The sequence below is a fragment of the Phascolarctos cinereus genome, unplaced genomic scaffold (assembly GCF_003287225.1).
Source record: "Phascolarctos cinereus isolate Bilbo 61053 unplaced genomic scaffold, phaCin_HiC Scaffold_4;HRSCAF=312, whole genome shotgun sequence".
In the NCBI taxonomy this organism is placed as follows: Eukaryota; Metazoa; Chordata; class Mammalia; order Diprotodontia; family Phascolarctidae; genus Phascolarctos; species Phascolarctos cinereus.
Window position 1 is genome coordinate 215,397,711 of NW_027555847.1, and position 7,620 is coordinate 215,405,330.

The following is a 7,620-nucleotide window of genomic DNA, read 5'->3' on the forward strand; positions in this document are numbered from 1 at the left end:
ACAGTAAAATACCATGCCACTAGGTGGGGAGTTATGAAGGAAGAGCAAGGTAAGTCCCTGGATCTGCCCTGGGAACTAAATTTATCAGTAATTCTTGTGCAGACTCAGACAGCCCATAAAAAGAGTAATTGAGCTCTGATATTTGTAACTGTCAACTTCCCTGCTCCTAATAGCTTGAACATAACCCAAAGGCTCGTTCATTCTTCAGGTTTTAAGGGGCTGCAGCTTTTCCACGGTTTCCCATTGAATACAAGCCTGACCTTGAGGTCATCCAAACAGCCCAGCCCAGCAAGAAAATTCCTGATTCCATGCCCGGATTTCCTCATTCCCTATGACTCAGTGCTTTTCTGGGGTCATTTAGGATTCTGCAATACTAAAAGGTGAAATGTAGAATTTAAAATGTCTATCTCATATGATTAGGAAATATCCCTATTTTAATTATCATTGGTGGGTGTGAGTGTCCTGAGTATTCAGGAAGCCTGGAAAGTGACTAATTATTGACTTTAGAGTTTTAAATACTAGGTTTTGTTGGAAAGTTGGGATGTTGTGGTTTTCTATTTTTGGAGGGGCACATTATGGCATAACTAGTGTTGTGTGGGCCACCAAGGACTGACCTGAGACATTTAATTGTATGCCTTCAACTCAAGCGTGTCACACTCACAATCAGGCAAGGTACAGACTGTGCCTAATCTTGTGTAACAAAATTACTAGCGGATAGATTAAGGTAGAGCCTGGCCAAAGCACCCTCACGTCATTCCTATTTCTTCATTCCCTAGCATTTCTACCAAGCGTTCTAGCCTGAACCTATAGTTCCTTCACTTTGGAGAATCGAAAGCTACTTTTTTTTTTTACTATCATTCTCTCCTATAGTTTATTAGTTTTACTATGTGTTAAACTTAATGTAATAATACAATACTGACCTGTTTTTTTTCAATGTCCCTTTCTGAAATGGCATAGAAATCAATGAAATTAAAAACTGCCAACGATTTAATTGATTTACCCCACAATCTGCTCTATGTATCCTTCAAAGCCCAGCTCAAGTAATATCTTTGAGAAGCCTTCCCAGATGAAGGCTTAATATGGCTTAATATGTATTATTAATCCTGTTCTTCTCTAATGTCCGACACAATTTAACCCTCAATTTATGCTATCGTCTTTCTTCTCTTCCTCTCCTTAGCTAAAGCCACCCAGAACATATCTGGACCACTTGACTGCTCACAAAGCTCAATGAGATGGAAGTGACCAGCTTTTTTTATTTGAATGAGAGGGACACCACCTCTTCCAAGTGCACACTCACTGTCTCCTAAGGAACTCCAGGCCTTACTGATGCCCTGATTCTACACTCTATAGACCTTTGGTGCAGTCATCTGACCTAGTCTTGTAACCTAAGGACCTTTGGGCCTTGACATCAGTCCCTTTGTTATATCTTTGGGACATAGGAGCCAAGGTGGGAAATGATGAGGTGGATGTCCTGGTCACTCCACTTAAATGGTGAAGGATATGTGCTCTTCCAATAACTCTGCATCTGAACTTCCTTTTATGTGTTATTCCCCCTGCCACCCAAAAAGTAGAAGCCCCTTGAGAATAGGAAATGTCTAGACTTTTCTATTTGTATCCCCACTATTTGGTACAGTGTTCAGCACTTAGTATATGCTTAATAAAGGATTTTTCAATTTTCCCCTCCTTCCTTCCATCCCTTCCTTTCTTCCTCCCTCCCCACCTTCCTTCCCTCCTTCTTTCCTTCTTGGGTATGGCTTGCCTCCCTGTGAGCATATTGAGGCCAAGGACTACCGGCTACTTCTTTTTTAGTCCCCCAGATGGCCTAATATTAACAAGAGTAGGCATTGAGTGACTAAAGAAATGTTGAGACCTGCCTGTGCTCCCATAAGAGCCCACCTGACTACTTTCCTGGATAACATTATCTCCAGAAACTCATCATTCTTCAAGATGGCATCAGTTCTGAAACTAACACCTCTTCAGTATTCCCTGCCCCTAGAGCCCCTGGCTTCCTCTGATTGGATAAGGTGGAGGGTAGTCATCAGAAAGTTCCTCCCAGATCCTTCACCAGTTAAAAAGGGGCACCCAGGGTATTCATCTCATCAATTCCCACTCTGACTGTAGGACTTCATAATACCTACTCCCACCTCAGCCAAGGGTACCCTCGTCCAACTACAATTTCAGCTTCTATTGTGTGCTATCTTCCTCCTTCCTTGAGGGCAGGGATTGTGTTATTCCTTTTCTTTTTATTTCCCAGTGCTTAGCACAGTGCCCAGAATATGGTAGATATTTGATAAATGTTTGTTGACTATTGACCATAAGAATGAGCCTCTTTTTGTTACTGGAGAGTTTCCAGGCCCCATTCTCTACTTCATAAATGGAATCATAATTCACAACCAATTCACCACCTATTCTCAAACCCCTTAACTTGTTTGGAACCAGGATGCAATACCTACAGAAGGCAGCATGGTACAGGGAAAGAACACTAAGCCAGAGGACCTGGGCTCCACTCCCACCCTGATGTTTGGTACTGATGAGATATATCAGTCAATTCACTTGATTTTCCTGGGCCTTGGCTTCCTTCTCTATAAAAAGAGAAGGTTGCAATTGGTAGTTTCTGAGGTCCTTCACAGCTTTAGACTATGATCTCATGACCTACCAGCATATCATTGGAAGGAGCACTTGCTTCCAGGAACTGATTATTTATTTCCATAGTCCTTTGAAAAGCAAACAATTTATTTTTTGACTGAGCTCAGATTTCAAAACCTCCCCTGGAGGAAAATACCTTTTCATATACAGATCAGTACCCATTTCATAATTGATTACTTAGTGGATTCTTGTTCTGAGATGTTAAATGAATTGTCTAGGGTCACACAGATGCGAGACTTTCCTGGGTTCAGGGCTGGCTCTCCTGATGTGCTTGCCAGGTGGTGTCGGGATCATTGTAGTGACGTCTTGTGATCATGTTGCCCTTGTTCAGTTGTGTCCTATTTGCCATGACCTTGTGGACCAAACTGTCCATTGGGTTTTCTTGGGAAAGATCCTGGAGTAGTTTTCTGTTTCCTTCTCCAGTGGATTAAGGTTGCAGATATCTTGTTTGAAACTGTTCAAAATGCATGGATCAGTTTTGACACCATGTGTGGTGTGTCTTATACAGCTTTGGCAACAGTCATCTGCTCAACCAACCAGATTCCAATGCTCATTCAAAGGAGGGAAACAAGATTATAGTACTAAACATCTCGTAGAAGAAGCTGTTAATCCAGGAGAAACGTGGTAACCAGTGTTTCCAGTGTCTGGGAAACTGTTGAGCTCCTTCAGAGGGAAGGTTTCAAAGTCACAAATGTCATCGTACTGCTGGACAGAGAATAGGGAGGCAGCCAAGTTTCAAGAGTGGGTATTTGCTTACATTCTATGTGTACCTTGTCAAAGATCCTGGAGATTCTTGAGAGGCAAAAAAAGATTGATGCTGAGATGGTTGGGAAAGTGAAGAAGTTTATTCAGGACAGTCTTTGTAATTGCTAAGCAGAATGGTAACATACCTGCAAAGGAAACTCTCAAAGAACTTAGTTTTGACATGCCTGCCTAGCTCCCTGGAACTCATCCCATTGTATCAAGACTTCTCAGGCTTATGGAAAAGAAGCAAACCAACTTGTGTCTTTCTGCTTGATATTACTGAGGCCAAAGAGCTGTTGCAGCTGGCAGCCACTTTGGGTCCCAGCATCTGGATGTTTGAGACTCATGTAGATATTCTGAATGACATCAGTCTGGATATCACGGAGGAACTGAAAGCTCTAGCAGAATTCCAAGAGTTCTTAATATCTGAAGACTGAAAATTTGCTGATACAGGAAAAACAGTGAAAAAAATTTGAAGATTCTATTTTCAAAATAGCTTCCTGGGCAGATCTAGCAAATGCCCATATGGTGCCAGGCTCAGGAGTTGTGAAAGGCCTGAGTGAAGTAGGGGTGCCAATGCACTGAGGCTGCCTCCTGATTGCAGAGATGAGCTCCTCTGGGTCTTTTGGCTACTGCTAACTACACGAAAGCACCTGTGGAAATGGCTGAGGAACATTCAGAGTTTGTAATTGATTTTATTTCTGCTTCAAGAGTAAGCAAGAAACCAGAATTTGTTCACTTGACTGCAGGTGTCCAAATACAAACTGGAAGGGATAATCTTGGAGAGCAGTGTAACAGCCCACAAGAAGTTATTGGGAAAGGAGGTTCTTACATCATCATTGTGGGCCATGGCATATTAACAGCCTCCAATCACCTAGAAGCAGCTGAAATGTACAGAAAAGCTGCCTGGGAAGACTACTTGACTAGACTTGGTGTTTGAGTCCCTCAAAGACACTTTTTAAAAAAAATTTCTTAAAACATTTCTACCTGAATTCTTTGACCTCACATTAACCATACCACAAAATCAAAGTTGCAAAGACTAGGGAAGTATTTAACGACTTGAAGACACTCCATGGTAATAAATGCTTTCTAAAACATGGTTTTCTTATGACTGACATTTTCTAAGGAAGCCACAGAATCTCTTCCACCTTCCTTTCAGTAACAGAGAAGTTAACTCCCTATTAGGGCAAAAGAGCCTAGTTGAAAGGCTTAGATTGTCATCAAAACCCTTTTATATTTGAATATGTGTATTTTTGTAGAAGAAGTGCTCTGATTTATTCCCTTTTAAAAAGACGTTAATATTTTGTTGATGCTTTTTTTTTTTACATCAAGGACACTTCTCAGTCACCTCCTTTGTCATAAAGAATTATAGTTAAGCAAAACAAACTGCACTGACCATTTCAGATGCCAAGGCCACCACTCACTACTGGGAGAAAAAGAGGTATGCTTCATTGTCAGTTTTCTATAGTCAAGATTGCTCATTTTAGTAAGCAGAGTTTTAATGCCTTTTATTGTTACTTTCCTTCATGTTATTATCATTGTATAAATTGTGCTCTTTGTTATATGTACTCTGCATTCATTCTTATCAGTCTTCCATCTGTGGAACCCTTTCCTCTATCTCTGGCTTTGGGTAATATGACCAGTAGTGGTACCCCTGGGTCAGAGAATGTGGACAATTTAGTGGCTTTGAAGAGACACAAACTTTTTTCAAATACGTGGCAAAACAACAACTTGCTAGTAACAGTAAATTAAAGTACAACGTGATGATTTTCTTTCTTGAACCTGGGGCAGGAGGGCACTTATTTACTCCCATTTTATAATCACCCTTTCAATGAAGCACCTCTTTTTAACCATTATAGCTTTATCAGGAGGAAAGTCAATATCCTATAATCCATAAAAATAACTTTCTGGCTGTGGTAAGAGCAATATCGTAACCCTTCCTCCAAGCAGGTTAGCGAGTTTTTCCTTAAAAGGTGTTGAGACATTTCTCAAGACATGATTGACTCAGGGTATCCTCAGGGCACAAAGCATCCGTGAAGAGCCTGGGGACTCTCACATGGTTGGCTGGTGGATTACAACTGAAATTTTGTTCAGCTGAATCAACTCAAAAGGCTTTCAATGTCTATCTTTGTTGAATACCACCTGCCACAACTAAATATATCTTTTCTTTTTTTTTTCTTTATTTATTTTTTAGCCAACTGGGGTTAAGTGACTTGTCCAGGGTCACACAGTCTAGTGTTTGGTCTGAGACCGGATTTGAACTCAGGTCCTCCTGATCTCAGGGCCAGTGCTCTATCCATTGCACCACCTAGCTGCCCCTGAACATCTTTTCTTTTTTGCTAACTGTTAAAAAAAAAAAGAAAGAAAGAAAAGCAAACAGTTGCCAAATTTCATCACTATAATGAACATTTCCACAAACCAGACTTAATATATAAATCCAAGATTTTTTCCCAGCCAAAGAGAAATGTGTCCAGTGTTACCATTTCAGAGGCAGGATTTGAATCTAGTACTCCATCTACTATGATAGGCTGACTCACATCAGCAGATTATTAAACAAGTATAATGTTGAAGAGAAATAAGACCCATGAGGCAAATGTCTGTCCAGCTTGACATATCAGAATTCTCAGCTCATTTTGAATATCAAATGCCACCATTAACTGAGGATGGAGAGAGGGAAAAAGATGTCTTTCATGATAGTCGTTAATACTTTTCTCTCTCTTTAAATTAGCTTATATTTATTTTCTTCTATAAGGAAATATGTTATATCCCCCAGTTACATTGAAGTTCCTAGAAGACAGTGGATTTGTATTTTTTTTTTAAGTTTTGCCTTTATCTCTGCAGGGGAGAAAATAAGCATTTATATTGTACCTACTATGTGCTGGACATTGTGTTAAATATTTCACAAATATTATCTCATTTTATCCTCACAAAACTCTTGTGAGGTATAGGCAATTATTATCCCTATTTTACAGTTGAGGAAACTGAAGCAAACACAGGTTAAGTAACTTGCCCACAGTCATACAGCTAGTAAGTCCCTGGGGCTAAATTTGAACTCAGGGCCTCCAGACTACAGGGTCAGTGCTCTATCCATTATGACACCAGTACACATTACTGTGTCTTACACAGAGTAGGTGCTTAATAAATGTTTGTTCAATTGAATTGACAGTAAAGTGAATTGCTTCAGAAAATCTGAAGGCATGTTAAGGAAAAAATGGGAAGGCACAGACTATTACAAACTTGCAGTTGTATCCTCAGCACTCAGAATGATGACTGGCATATAGTAAGCATTTGATAAATATTATTTTCATCTCAAGAATGCTTCTAAGTCGGGGCACCTAAGTGGCACAGTGGATGGAGCACTGGCTCTGAAGTCAGGAGGACCTGAGTTCAAATCCGGCCTCAGACCAAACATCTGACATTAGCTGTGTGACTTAAACCCCAATTGCCTAAAAAAATAAAAATGAAAAATTCAAAAAAAATTTTAAAAATGCTTCTAAGTACTATGCATGAAAAATAATGTCACTGGACATAAGTAGATCATAACTGTAATCCTTGGTACTGGAGAGGCAAAGAGAGGTAGATCATTTGAGTTCCAGAGTTCTGAACTGCAGTCAGACTAAAACCTATTGGGTAACAGCACTGAGTGGCACCACGATGATGAACCTCCCAATCCCCTGGAGCAAAGACCTACCAGGCTGACTAGAGAGGAGTAAACAGGACCAGGTAAACAGCAGGTAAAACTTCCTTGCTGATCAGTGTTGGTATCAGTCAATAATTCACACTGTTAGAAAGCTGTAATTGTTGAAACAATTTGGTACTGGGTGAGAAATAGAGAGGCTGATCAGTGGAAGAGATGAGGCTCACAATATATAGAAGCAAACAAGCATAGTAACCTAGTGATTAATAAACCCAAAGATCCCATATTGGAGCACTATTCAGCAAAAACTATTGGGAAAACTGGAAAGCAGTCTGGCAGAAACTAGATATAGACTGATATCTCAAATTAAGCTCAAAATGGGTGCATGATTTAGACATATAGGGTGACATTGTAAGCAAATTAGTGGAACATGGAAAAAATTGCCTGGCAAATCTATGAACAGGAGAAGAGTTCATGACCAAACAAGAGATACAGAGGTTCACAAGAAGTAAAATGGACAATTTTTATTACATTAAAATAAAGTTTTTGCACAAACTAAACCAATACAGGTGAGAAATTTTTAAAAGGTAGAA

At 39.9% G+C, this 7,620-nt stretch overlaps 1 pseudogene; it reads left to right on the forward strand.

Moving 5' to 3' along the window:
* The window catches only part of LOC110201566 (uridine 5'-monophosphate synthase pseudogene), a 53,479-nt pseudogene extending 49,149 nt beyond the window's left edge, over window positions 1-4,330 (forward strand).
* Window positions 4,331-7,620: the final 3,290 nt, after the last annotated feature.